At 40.3% G+C, this 14,495-nt stretch overlaps 1 protein-coding gene across 1 annotated transcript in view; it reads left to right on the forward strand.

Annotated features, from left to right (window-relative positions):
- The window catches only part of KCNK13 (potassium two pore domain channel subfamily K member 13), a 120,906-nt gene that overhangs the window by 26,983 nt on the left and 79,428 nt on the right, over positions 1-14,495 (forward strand). The gene's annotated exons all lie outside the window — the stretch shown is intronic.

A 14,495-nucleotide genomic window follows, 5' to 3' on the forward strand; every position in this document is an offset into this window, starting at 1 on the left:
TTTGTGGGCTGATGTGCAACTGAACAAATCTGAGTTTAATATCAAAACAATCCTTCAATTATAAATTTTGAGAGTACCAAAATATTCAGTAATTATATCCTGTTTATACTGCCAAAACAAAATTTTCAATGTAAAATTTGGCTACCGTGGGATTCCAAAGGGTTAAATAGACTAAGCAGAAGAAAGTGCTGAAGTCAACTGTCAGTGGGAGGCAAATATGAGTATGACAAAGAAAATGCTATAGAAATTTAAGCAGGCATCGCAGGGTGTTTTGCTAGAAGTGAGAAGCAGGAACTATTCTCAGATTGGTTTGTTCCCTGCATCCCCCCTGCCCCATATCTCTGCTAAAAATGAAGGGAGTACTTGCCTTTATGGTCTTGATGCGGCCCATCATCACCACAGTACTGCAGTGGCCACCTGAACCGGGGGACTGTGTCAGTCTCCCGGAGGAGATGGGACGGCTGTGGCTGGGCTGCGCACCGGGCAGAGATTCCCATTCATGGCTCCGGGTCTGGCTCTGCACTGGGGAAAAACCTGAGCGCACCTGAGATGGTACTCCAAACGTTCAGGGATTGTCAGAGAATATATTTTATGAATCAGCCAAGTACATAATGCAAATAAAAAGAAAAAATGCTTACATGCTTTTAAGGCATGATATATGTATATGTTTATCATACGAGATACATAAGATATGTATACATATATATTTTTACTGGAGGTCTTTTCATGAAAAAGGAGATAATTTACTTATTGAAATCACAGCTGTTGTAATGGTAGAATGGGTGCAAGCCTTTTGAATGGCAGGATGAGAACACAAATGAGAGGTAAGATGTGCAAGAATGGGATGAGATCTGATAACGTGGGACTGCAAAATCCTGCACTGGAGAATGACCAAGTGTGCAAGTATGGGAGCTGGACGACAGGTCATGTAGAAATTTTTCAGTAACAACACCTGGGTGTTACAGAGGATCATGAACTGAACATGAAAAGGTATCTTGCTGGAAAAAAAGGAAGGTCTCCCTCTGTGGTATGTGAGCAAGAACATTGCTTGTGCAGTGTGCAAAGCAAGCGCTGCCGTCTGTTTGGACCCTGTTTGCTGTTGCTGGAGTATTCCTCAGGTCTGGGCGCTGCACCCCCAGAAAGAAGTGGAACTAAGTTGGAGAGAGTCCTGAGGAGATGGCTGAGAATGATCAGAGCCTTGAAACATCATCTGTTAGCAAAAAGTGAAGATTTAAGACTGTGCTGAAGAAAGGAGGAAGGAAAATGGGGTAAGAATCTCCCAGTACATGAAAGGAGCCTGCAAAGGCAGAGGGAGCACTCTGCTCTCTGTCCAGTGAGCAGGACCAGGTGGGTTAGGGGGACTGAGAAGAATTCAGGCTAGGTGTCCGCAGAAATATATTTCAGTGCCTTTTTGGATCTTACTAAGCAATTAGACAACCTTACTTAGGCTTGCTCTGGATGGGGTAATAGATGAGATGACCTTTTGGGTTTATTCATATCTCAATTGCAGTAGTACATAGAGTTCTCATACCCACTTCTGGGCTGCTTTCTGCAAGTGTGTGGTAAAGTCCAACCCCTGTCTCTGGTGATTTGTATAATGTGAAAATATTTTCTCTTCTTCAGCAGTATTGGTATTTAAAGAAACAACCTCTTGTTCTTGGATTAGAAAACATAAGCAAGTATGTTTCATTTTCTTTACACCATTAAGTATCTTAATGTTTGTCTTAGTATATCTTCTCTTCATATTTAACAGCCAGAGCCTTTTCAATCTCTTTTCATTCAGCAGTTTTCCTGTGCTTTTCATCATTATTGTTAATACCCCGAATCCTCTTTCTCCTACGCTGAGAGAAGTCCACAGCTTGAAAGTAGTAACCATGATGAGATCGCCCCAGTGATGTGGACTAGTGCTTTGCAGTGCTGCACGCTCGTGACACCCAACTCTAGCAATTTACATTAAGTGCTTAACTTTAATTATATATATGGTACCTTGGCCTGTACTGTATTTTAAATTAATCTCCTGTTCTTTATGTTCTAGCATTTGTTAGCTATTTTGATTGTTACTCGGCTCTACATCTTTTTAATTATAAAAGTTGGTGTGGCAAATCAGCATCTCTTTTCATTGTGGAAGGCTGTGTCCTCTCATCATTCATTCCAGAGGCGTGTGTTTGACTAGCATTAGACAGGTTTGTATTAGACTGATTTAGTTCATTAACCATTCTTTTTTCTATTTTAGTTTATGCCTCTTCTTCCATATATATTTTCCTATTTTTTCCGCAGTCTGATGATGTTTTCTGTTTCTTTGGTGGGGTTCTTTACTGAGCTACTCCCTCAGAAAAATTCAAGGCCCAGTTGAGGTCATTCTGGCTGAGGATGAAATCAGAAGGAGAGCCAGTAATGCACAGAGTTTTAGACAGGATCAGATCCAGATGCTGTGTTGAAGCTGTCATGAAAGCCTCAGAGGTGCAACCGACATATGAGGACATGGGCTGGCAATGTTTTTCCACAAGGGAAAAGCTAGAGGTAGGTGTAGAAGTGATTCATATATGAAAAAGGGGTTTAAGTATCTCTGGGATGGTTTGTTCTTACAGAACTGGGAGGATAACAGCATGAGGACTTACAGCACTGCAAAATCCTGCCTTAAATAACAGGAATGCTTTCACACTTACCATAGTAACAGCGAAATTGCTAGTGGTAAAATTAACTTAGCCTCTATATACTTTGTAATATTGCTATTTTAGCACTTAGTATGTCTTCTAACTTTGCTTGTGGCCAGGCTATGTGATGAAATCAGAAAGTCTGCAGTCTATTAAAGTAGCCCTTAATAGTGGTTGTAGTGCATACCTGTCAATGGTGGTTTTAAATCAATGCTTGGAAATAAAGATTTTATTCAGAGCTTGTCTTCTTCAGAGAAAAACTGAAAAAATGCCACTTAATCTAAAGCACAGGACACCTGGAGGGATAAATTTACTGCTGAATGTACATTTATCACTGATGCTGTGTTTGCATTTTGAAGTCACCACAGGCTTTAACAGGGACCTACGTACAGACTTTTCTCCTATGTGGTAGTTAGAGCTGCCCTGAATTACTTTGCTAGTGGATCATTGTTCAGAACACGAACATCAGTGGAAACTGAGTTTTAGAGCAAACGATGGTATTAGGCTGCAGACAGCATGAATTTTCTAGTAAATATATTCATGCAATTGTTGTAGGTATGAATATTTCACACATTTCAGTAATTCTGAAAGAACTATGAGGAATCTAAATGACTTTTACAGAATTTTTAAAATAAACCCTCCCTGTACTAAGAAAGTATTCCAGGAAGTATTTTCTTTAAAAAACAACCCAAGTTCCCTTCCCTGTCTGAGTCACCAACACTAAAATCAGTAATACCACGTCCTCATGATAAATGCTTTTAATGGCAAGGAAAATACAATTGGTTTTTGCAACTTTTTTCCATTGTACTTCTAGAAACTAGAAAACTCAGTTACTGGTTGGTCAATTCATTGGGTTTTGTGGACGTGACAAGGAGCTAGAGGAAAGGTGTCCTTCATGCTCTGCAGATGCCTGCAATCGGGAGCTCTGCCTGGAGCACCTCTTACCCTCCGTTATTTCAGTAGCAAGGTAGTGCCAGCTCTCGTACTGTCTGTCTAGCGCTGAGCCTCTCTAGAAAACCCTCAGGCCGATGCCTCTTGATGCCTCCCAGAAACTCATTTTGGTGTTGGTGGGCTGCACACCTGCCACCATCCTTGTCCACGGCCAGGCAGTGGAGAGGCAAACAGTGCTGGATGGTGGACACCGAGCTGTGGCAGCTCCTCAACTGAACCAGTCTCCCCACATGCCTGGCCAAAGCGGAGGAGGCTTTCGGGGCTCCAAAGTGCTTACTCACAACTTTGTCTGGGTAAACATACATAGCTTTTTTGACCTTTGAGATTAATTTTTTTTTTCTACTTTGAGCAAAATTTTTACAGAACAAAGGGAGTCTAGGGGAGAGCCACACAGATTTCCAGCAGGTCAAGGTGTGGATAGATGAGAGAGGATTTTAAAAAGCAAATATTAATTGCACGGTAAGAGGCAGTTACGTAACATCCTGTAAATATTTGACAGTACAGGATAAACTGATGGCAATTAAAATATTTAGAAATGTAAACATATGTTTTTTGGTACTATGGGAGGAGTGCATTTACTTAGCATGAAAAAGAGTATGATTAATAGTAATGGGCTAAAATTAAGCAAGAAAAAGTTTAAGATGAATATTAGGGAAAAATTGGAAGTTTTATTTGGCATTATCTCTCAGGTTGTGGTTTTGAATCAGCAGTGGTCTAGAAGATGCTTGCTGTTAAATGATCTAGTTATTTCATCTGTTGTGTTTGAAGCAGTTGTCTTGCGAATCTTTTCTTATTCTTTCCTTCCAAGTTTGCAATTGTGGCAAGCTGGGCATGGGGATAGACCATGACTGCAAATGCTGAGGGAAAGGACATGTTCAGTCACAGGTAGAAGAGGCAGCTATGAAACATCTCTTCTAGTAAGATGTGGTTCTTGTACACGAAAAGATTTTCAACATGTTATGAGCTGATGAGGAACATTTTATTAGAAGTTATGCAGGTCCTACTACAAGATTTATTTTAGCTCATTTAATAATTTCAGTGGGCTGGAGGTTTTGATTTAATAAGGATCCCACTTTAAACTTGGGAATACCATGTAACTTTATTTTAATGGAAAAGCTATGCCCAACAAGTAGCTTTCAGAATACTAAATCTTTTCAGTTTTTTTCTGTGTAACAGAAAAGTAATGTAGCTGAAATATTATGTAACTTATTACTCAACTAGGCTATTAAAATTATTTAGGGGTTTTGATGGCTTTTCCCCCCAGTCTTTGTCATCCCTATCAGATAGTATTTATTTTGTTTGCTAGATACTGAGTCATTTGTGCAAAGTTTTACATCTGCTGTTCACACCACATTTATATGTCACTGAATTTGCTATCTTGGTGTCTGACTCATCATTGTGTTTCCCCAGTGTAAACAGATTTTTTTTCTAATGGAGTTACAAAGGCATAAGAAAGGAGTAACATAGCACTAGACAAAAAGCTTTGGCTAGTGTAAAATTTTTCTATGTGAATATCTGTGCATGGCTAATGAGAATATACAGACATAGCAACAATTTTTCAGGGCTGTTTGTTTTTTTTTTTTTGTGAGCTGTGTACATAGGTACGCTTTGAGGTCTTAACTGCTTTCTATCTGACATAGACAGAAGGAAACTTTCTGTGACTGATTTGTTTTATAGTCATACAGTAAGAGTCTTATAGTCCTTCCGTTTCTGAAGACTAACTACCTGGTTATTTTCAGAGGCAGGATACACTGTGTTGGGCATGCAGACACCATGATGCCATATCTATATTCCTCAGGAAACCGAACAGTAGTACAGGAGTGGTGAAGCAAATGCAATTTTAAAAACATGCTCTTGCCTTTATTTAATGCCATTTGCAATCTTTTCCAGCTTGTGATGACCCAGTGCAGGGCTCCCATGCTAAGCATATTGCCTCGCACTGTGTAACAGGCAGAGTATCTTAACATCAATGTCTGAGTCTCTTTGAAAACTGCAGGTGTAATTGGGTGATGCCAGCATGGGGGAACAGCACACAAGGGTGAAGGCAGCTGCTAAGACTGGTCTCCACACCTGGACAGGACAGGCAGAAATCTGGACTGTGCTGCAGAGTTAACACACTGCCTTGTTGGGGAGCAGATGTACGAATACAGACCAGAAAGATGTGAGGCTGTTGCTGTTTGTGGCCTTTTGCAGTTCATCCTTTATGCCACAGCAGCCGTGTACTGAAGTTTTAACAATGGAAGTGTACATGGAGTCAAATGCAGAATAACTTGTCCATGGGAAGTCAGAGGTCAGCTGTGCACTACCGTGAGATGCCTTGCACTACTGTGATTAATCTGTTAGATGAAATTAGTTGTGCAGTCGTTTTGTTCCATTCAGTACCTTATTATGTTTTCTTGATAAGCATTCATTTTACAGTCATGGGGAAGCTGCTTAGTGCTGCAAGTTCTTCAAAGAAATAGAAGTCAAAAGGTTTTAGCATCTATTTGAAGTTTTGCCACTAACTAATAGACAGGCTTTGCCTCTCCTCTGCCTCAGTTTAAACATCTGCCAAATGAGGCAAAAATGCTTTATTATCTAACACAACTTCAGCGAGATTCAGTTTAATCACATACATAACGGAATGTAATATTTGAGTTTATGAGTTACAAAAAGTACAAATAAATGCCAGTGTTAAAGCCTTGTTAATCATAATTTTCAGTAGCTTCTTCAGTTTTCAAGGTGATGCTTTGCCATTGACTTCAGCCAAGCCGAGATTTTACACTGTGCAGGAGTTTTTTGTACACTTAACGCAACAGAAGGATTCCTTTAACTTACCCCATACACGTTTACAATTATAGAGAAATATTTTGCAAATTCTGTGCCTATTGCCTCACCTTATTTGAGACTAAGTAACGTTGAGGCACTGATAGTCATTTATTATGACAGACTCTCTTTAATATCCTGCTTCGGTGCTTGGGGTTTTGAACTTATTTTTTGTCCACCTGAGATATATTAGTAAATTCTTCTCCAGGTTTCTGTCCTTTGGTCAAGGCTATGCTTTATCTTTCTTGCTTCAAACTACATACAAAGACTCGGGAGAGAAGATATTAGGAAAGAGTCACGGGAACAGCGGAGTATGAAGAGACTTGTTTTCTAAAGAAAGTCTTGACTTCATTCTAATTTATTACAAAGGAAGGGGTGTGTGTGGTGCTTTTGTGACCACATGAGGAACAGAAAACCTATTTTAGAAATAGCCAATCCAGCAGGTTGGTTTGTATGGTTTGGCCAGCCCAGGCTTTCAGTGTTTGATTTTAGCTACTGGAGTTATGGCAGAATTCATCCATCAGCATTTACAGTTAGGGGTTCTTTCATTCAGAATTTATGAAGAAGGATTTTTTTGCTTGTTGAAGATTTTATTACCTTCCCATGTCAATAAGAATTGCCAGCAAGAATATTGATATAACTGAAAGTAAATGACTATGTGTTATTTTTCTTAATCTAAATAATTTTATTGTCTTAAACATAATCTTCAATCTTACATAATATGTTCCCTTTCAGGCAGGAACAGTTTTTCCTTTTTTTATTTGGCATGTTTTCCAAACTTTGTGTCATACATGGGAAAAAAAGTGACTCCCCCATATTTCTCTGCATTCTATCAAAATACAAGAGAAGACGTTCTATGGAAGGTATTTGTCTCCAGGGACAGTCTAAATCCTAGAAAGAAAGCTAATTTAATGTTTTCTTCTAGCCTTTAATCCCCATATGCTGATGAACACTTTATTGTGGCAGGCATGGTGATTATTTAATAGAAATTTTTTAAAAATAATCATTTTCTGTGGTGTCTGCAGCCAAAATATTATGGCATTGTATATTGCTGCCTGAGAATCTGCCCAGATATAAAAGCAGAACTCACACCTGTTTTCACTAACTGCAAAATCACTGAAAAACCCCTCAGAAGGGCCACAGAAGACAATTACTGAAATGCTTTGTTGCTGTTGTTGTTGTTCTCACTTTCAGTAGTCTATGGCTGTCTTACTAACATTGAAGAAGAAAAAGAAATACTTGACTTTTGAGTTGGTTTTGATTTGAATTGTAGAAACAAAATTTATCTCTGGGAGAACAAATAATGATTTTATCAGGATCAGCTTAAACCATTAAAAAAAAAAAAAAGAAGCACAGACCATCAGATTTCTGTATCACTGAAAGAAAATTGCAGACCCATTCATTGTAACTGAAAGCACACTAAAAAATCTTCAGTGGGATTGAATGGCCATCTACCAGTTTATTCATCTGTCTTTCAAAGTTGCACTTTGTTTTTGAAAGTTTTTGAAAGCAGTGACAATATTTTCAGTCATTCACCCTTTGGTGAGGAACTCAAGGAGAGGTCTGTGTGTTTGAGACTCAGTGTCACTGCACACGTTGCATGCTCACTTAATCTGCATGTGACATCAAAAACTGTTTTTCTTTTTGAAAGAGTTGAAGTTCCTGTTTCCTGTCACCAATTCACTTTTTTCAAGTCATAAGCCCCATGCCATCTGTGCACATTTCATTGCAAGGCTCTAATTTCTATCTGTCAAGCTAAAAGGAAGCATCTTCTCATAGCAGTTCAATATTGCTCATTGACATTCAGGAGGATTCATCCTGGAAGGCAAGAAAAGACTTTGTCAGAAAAAGAGAAGTTTTAGCATATGGGAACAAGACTCGAAAGTGTCCATCACCCATGGAGATATGCTTAACTTCCCAGTAAAAGCAAATATGGCAGTTTTCTGCATCTTGTAACTTTAAATTGGCAAGACTCCGTTTGTATTAATGGAATTGTTCACTTGTCCTACAGTGGGAAACATTAGAAATTACTTGTTAATTATTGGTGTCAACAATTGCATCTTATCTAGTGTGCTAAAACACAGTGCTTCATCTGTGGATGCGCATGTGCTGTACATCTCCTTTAAAGTGAAATCTTGTCCTCATCTGTATTTCCTATATGAAGCTCTAATTCTCTTTTGCAATGTTCCAGTTAGTTTACATGTACATAAATAGCAGGGAAGGTGAGCTTGAAAAGAATGTGAGATTGTTCATTTCTAGCAGACTATGCCTGTATCAAATGTGAGAAGAATGAGAGAAAAAACAGGGTCAGGAAAGCTGGAGGTTGTGTTCAGGTAGAATCACACCTAATTAGAAGAAGTCTCATTTTTGTCCATGAGGTTCTAGCAGACTTCTTAACATACCTGTTTAATGATGCTCAAAAATAATTGTAGATGTGAAGATGTGACAGTTCCTGATATGATTTATTTCATTTTATTAAAGTTGGGCTTGGATAAAATCATTGTTCATTGGAAAAAATGGCAATGAAATATAATCTGGCAATGGCTATTTCACTATCACTTCTTCACAGAGGTTGCTTTTATCCTCTTGGAAATAGAAGACTAAAATAAATTATATGAAATTAAAAAGCTGCTTGCAAATTTCAGGATAAGTTCTTGTATATCTGCAATTGATTTCTTGCCTTAGAAACGAATGTCATAATGTGTGAAACTCAAAGCTGGGCATGAATAATGCTTGGCTGAATGAGAGCCAAGGAGACTTTAGTCTTACTTGGCTTGTGTTAAAAAGTGAGTAATTCGCTGTGTTTGAAAAAAAGGTTGATTTAGCCGAACCGCTTTCATATAAAACAGAGTTCGATGGAGTCTAATCTGGATGAGTGTCCCCCAAAGGAGCCTAGCTGTGTGTGTCATGGTGCAGCCCCCTCTGAGCCGGATGGACCTCCGTCAGCGAAGCGCCTAAGGAAAAGTAAATCAGGCAGGCAAGGTAATACTTTATCTTGGATCTGGGAAGAGAAAGGCAACAGCAACAGGATGGACTATTAAATTAAGCAAAATCAATTACTTGATTGTCCAGGTGGCCTCTGAGATGGAAGCTGCAGTACTGCACTCCTGGCTCCCCTGGGCCGGTATCTGAGGATGAGACCAGGGAAGCAGAGAACGGTGAACTGGAGGACGCAGAGGAAAAAAAGTTCTGTTGCTGGTTTCCAGTAGTAGCACTGACGTACCTGATAGCCTGTTTCCACAGTGCTTTCTGGCCTCATGCTATACAGTTATATGGGAAAGTTACCAAAGCTGTAGCACACATGGAGTTGTCCACCTTAGACCCGGAAATGCAATGGCAAAGCAACTGAAGGTGAAAGTCAGCTTTAAAACTAAGGTGTATCATAGCTGTTTCTGCTACTTTCTGTGTTAATGGAAGGAACTAATGTTTTTCTTCAGCGGAGGGTTGCACAGAAGGTTATCTGCTCTTTTCCTGGGCAGCTAAACTGCTGACTTCAAACTGACTTGTACAAGTGACTGTCAGATGCTCTGTAAGTGTCTTTACAGAAACTAAACACTAGTTTTCCTAATGGATCCAAAATAATACTAAGAAAACCCCACAGCTGTGCCCAGCTAGATGTGAGGAAGGTAGTAAATTGATCACCATGGACAACTCTCCCTACACAGATGTCAGTTCCTCCTCATCGTTCCTGAGAGGAGGGAAGACAGCAGAGGAAGGCGCAGGGCTTGCTGCTCTGCAGAGCCTCTGCACCGCTCCGTCTGCTCCCCATCCCCAGAGGAACAGGTACCTCTGCACCCTCATTTTAGGAAGCACGAAAACTCACATCTGCTGCCAGCAGGGATGACTTTCAGCCTGCTGGTGCATTGGTGGTGATTTTTTGCAATGGCTGGCAGACTGCTTGAGTTGCCATTTTATCAGCATTTATACCCACTCTGAGAACTGATCCTGCTGGGCTGTTGTTTCTGCTGCATCCCCCTGGCTTTCTCTGCCTCTGCCTACGTTCTCCTATATACAGTTGCCCGTAGCAATATCCATTTGAAAAGGCCCCCAGTGCTATCTCTCCAGTCCTCTGGAGGAGCAGCACTGGAAGAGCTCAGCTTTCTGAGCCTCCCCTGGTGAGCAGGGAACAAAGGAAACATACCTCCAGAAAACAACGGTTTCCAGGAATGAAAGGACAGCATGTCCAAACCCAAAAGCGTTTGATGAATCGCTCACTCACTAGGAGCTGGTCTGGTGAAAAGACCACATTCCTAATGCTGTGCATCTTGCTTCAGAGGCAGTGCTGCACCCCGTAGCCCTGCAGCCCTTCCACACCCAACACCCAGAACCACGTCCTCTCTCCCACCTACCTGCTTCTCATGGGGCTGTGCAATTAGCTGGGTCAAAGAACTCATCTGGTTAAAAGTACTCTGACAAAAGTGTTATTTTTTACCTTCTCCTCTGGATCAATGTGCAGCCACAGACAATTGCACTGGCATGACAGGAAAGCCAACACCAGGGCTAAGTGAGCAAGAGCTGCCTCTGCTGCTGTTGCCACTGACATAAATGCTTATCAAACTTCAGTGTAAATTGAGAAAGCTACGTTTTTTCAGTATAGCTGACAACCGTATTTATGCTGCCAATGTTGGTGTAACTGCGGCAACAGGGCTCAGACAGAACTTGGCAGGTGGGACTCACTTCTCCTGGAGTCCTGCACCCAAATTTGCCATCACCTGAGAATATAAAGGATTTGGTAAAAGGTGCCCAATGCTGATATGGAGCCAGCATCTGTCAAGTCTGTGTTTCTGGACATCCAAGTCCCAGAATTTTTCAACCTTAATGTTGGGATGTTTGGACCCAGATCTAAGCTCTCAACAGGTCATTCATCCTTATGCCAAGGTCCTTCTGCATCCTTTTTCTTTATTGCTTCCCCAACATATGCCACCACCTGCCAGTTATGTGAAACCATGGATCTGTACCTTTTAATCCATCAGATTAAACACGTTCCATTTACTGAAATAGCAAAACTGCAGCAGCATTTAACAAGGCTAGATGCAGTGAGGTCTCTGAGTAAGAACTGCTGAAGTTGGTATGTTGTAACTCAGAATAGTGGTACAGCTCAGAACTGGGCACTGGAGCTCCAAAGTCCTTGAGCCTGCCTCTCATCAATGCTAGTGATGCCTTCATTTTCTTATTTGGTGTGCATTACACTGAAATTATCTTAATAGGAGGGAGTTTATTATTTCTGTTCTTGCAGATATGGCTCTTCTTATGTCCAAATACAAATACAAAATGAAGTCTATGTAGCAGATCTTCAATAAACATGGCAAAATAGAAGCGTATTATAACTTTTTCAGACTGAAAGTGAATTTCTATTTGTTATGTAAAGCATGTCTTTTAGAGACACTTAGAAAATACACAGTAGGTGTGTACATTCTGGAGGAGAAGCTTATGGCAGTGGGAACCTAGATTTTCCTTAGCCAGTGCAGTGGGTAGAAAAGCTCAGATACTCACAGATACCTTCCTACTCAAAGCAGTCAACTCATGTTTTAAGTGTTTAAATTAGTTCAGCCTGCAAAATTGTTTGTACGCCTGATGCAGCTCTTGGGGGATCAGTACAGACAGTGCTGTATGCCTTGTCTCATTCCAGAGAGACCATTGCTGCAAAAAAAGGCTGTGTAAAATGGGGAATTCAGAGGTTTTTAAATTATATACTAGCATCTTACAAGCCAAAGCGGTAAATGATGTGTCATTTTTAAGATGTCCATACCCTGTCGGTCAGTATCGTTATACTGTGGAAGACCTGATCCTCGAGCAGGCTGCTCTAGCATGCGCCTACTCATACAGTGCTGGAATAACTCCATAATTTCCTCACACCTGCTCACATCACTAAGTTGTGACTATGCTGAATTACTGCTCTCAGACTGCTGAGTTTAAAAACAGTCACTTCAGCCTATTTAAAATAGCATTACTTGGAGGATGCTATAATAGAGACTCAGAATTTACTAATCTGAGTAGAAAAAGTAAAGCAATACTTATTTGTAGTATAAGACCTATAACTGTACAGTCTCCTTAAAAGGATGCACTCAGATTTTTATCATTAGCTTTTCATGGGGATATATAAAACATGGCAGTTTGGGGTTTTTAATTTGCTTTTTGTCATGTACCAAAGTAAGAGAGTATCATATGCATCAATGCCTTCAATAAACCTGCAGTGGGCAAAGTCCTTGAAAAAAGAAAGTAGTTACCATTCCTCATGCTGAATGGGCTGCAAAGCAAATGGTGTCTTTGCCTGAATCATCAGAGATCTCCTCAGATTCAATTGTTCCAAGGTGAAAATAGCAAAGTTTTTAACTGAAGCTGTGAACATTCTGTGGAAAGACAGAGCGCAAGAACTGCACATCCTCTTCCTCACAAGCATCAAAGCCTCAGATGTGGCAAGAGACGTAGGAGGTAATCTGCACAGCACTGTGTACTTTCATAACTGAGTTGTGAACAGAACTGAAATATGTGTAGTCATGATTATTCTGTGTTGAAGGGAAATACGTACCTTAATAATGTATGGAGATGCTACAGTGATTTACAGTTCAAACTATATGTCTTTAGCCATAGAATCTTGTACTCAAATTTAAATTGACATGCAGTAAAGTAATCCTGGTTTGCTAATATCCCTTAATAATTTTGTGAAAACAGATTAGTTCTCACATCAAAACCTGCTTGGGAGGAGGTACCCAAAATTTAATCATGTGCATGATGTCAGTCACCCAGCCTCTCTTGTCTCAATGTTGGGTTTTATTGTGTCAGTCAGTATATCATGTTTGATCTCTATGAATTGCTGGAAGCTGGTTAATTAGGTGTTTTTTAAGATATGTGCTTTATTAAGTAATGACAAAAGATAAAAAGGATTTCCTGAGCCTGAGTTAATACTTTTGCCAAGGAACACTGTAAGGGCCCTTGCTGAAAAAAGGCTTTGTTCATTGTCTAGGTGCCAGGCTACAGTGATTATGCCTTACAATGTAGAGAGGAAGCAATTAGCACTAAATCTGGCTTTCTGAACTCACCTGTAAATGAATTCTGTGCACACCTGTCTGCAATGAGGGGGTGCCCAAAGCCTCCCATGGCTTAAGTTCGGGGAAGAAGAGACCTCCTCAGATGAGCATGGAGGGAGTGTGGATTAGTTTTTTGCTGCATGTAGGCATATTCCAGGGCAGAACTTGAGTGGATAAGCAATTGTTTATAACCAGCACTTATGTCTTCAATAAAGGATCTCACCTGGGGTCTGTGCCTTCATATGCCACAAATGATGCCTGAACAGGGACTTGAGGAAAAAGGGGGAAAAAAAACCAACAAAAAACCCCAACAAAATGGTGGCATAGCCCAGCTGAGCCAGGGAAGATGGATATGTGAAGATGGATATGTGAACACTCTCATCACCACTGCAGGATGGTAGGTGAGCGGCTGGGAGCCATGGGACAATCATTAATATTGGAATAGAAAAATTGAACAGAAAAATCATAAGGATGTTTTGGACCAAAACAGCTGAAATCACCCCCACCCACAGATTCTGCATTTTGGGCAAAGCCAACTGAGTTACCACATTCTGGTGAGTTGTCTGAGATTAGTCTTTTGAAACAAACATTCCCTTGGTAATCATGTTTATCCTCTTGCAACAGTAAGATATCATGTCCAGTAAAGGCTGTATGAATTTCATTCATGTGTTTGCAGCAAGGAGTAAGAGGAAAAACCTGAATCTTTTCTGTGCTGTTTTGCAAGCGTGACTAGATCTGTAGATTTAAATTGTACTATGCATTTTATTGACAAAGACCCGAAGAGAGACTTGAGCTGAAGCAGTTCTGAAAGCAAGAGAGAGTATACTACAGTGCCTTAGATCAGTGCAGAAAGGAGGCTATGCAAAAGGGAGATGTGGAGTTATTCAGTGCATTCCCTGTCTGATACCAGGCAGTGACCAGCTGTGTGAGAACAGCTCCCATATGAAGCTGTAAAAGAACTCAGATGCTCAGTTAAAGATTTTCTGGACTCAAATCAGCATTTACCATGCGCTTGTACACTGCCATTGCAGAAGGATATGTAATGACCCAATATGAC

This window comes from Falco punctatus (genome assembly GCF_963210335.1).
Source record: "Falco punctatus genome assembly, chromosome: 7".
Lineage (NCBI taxonomy): Eukaryota > Metazoa > Chordata > Aves > Falconiformes > Falconidae > Falco > Falco punctatus.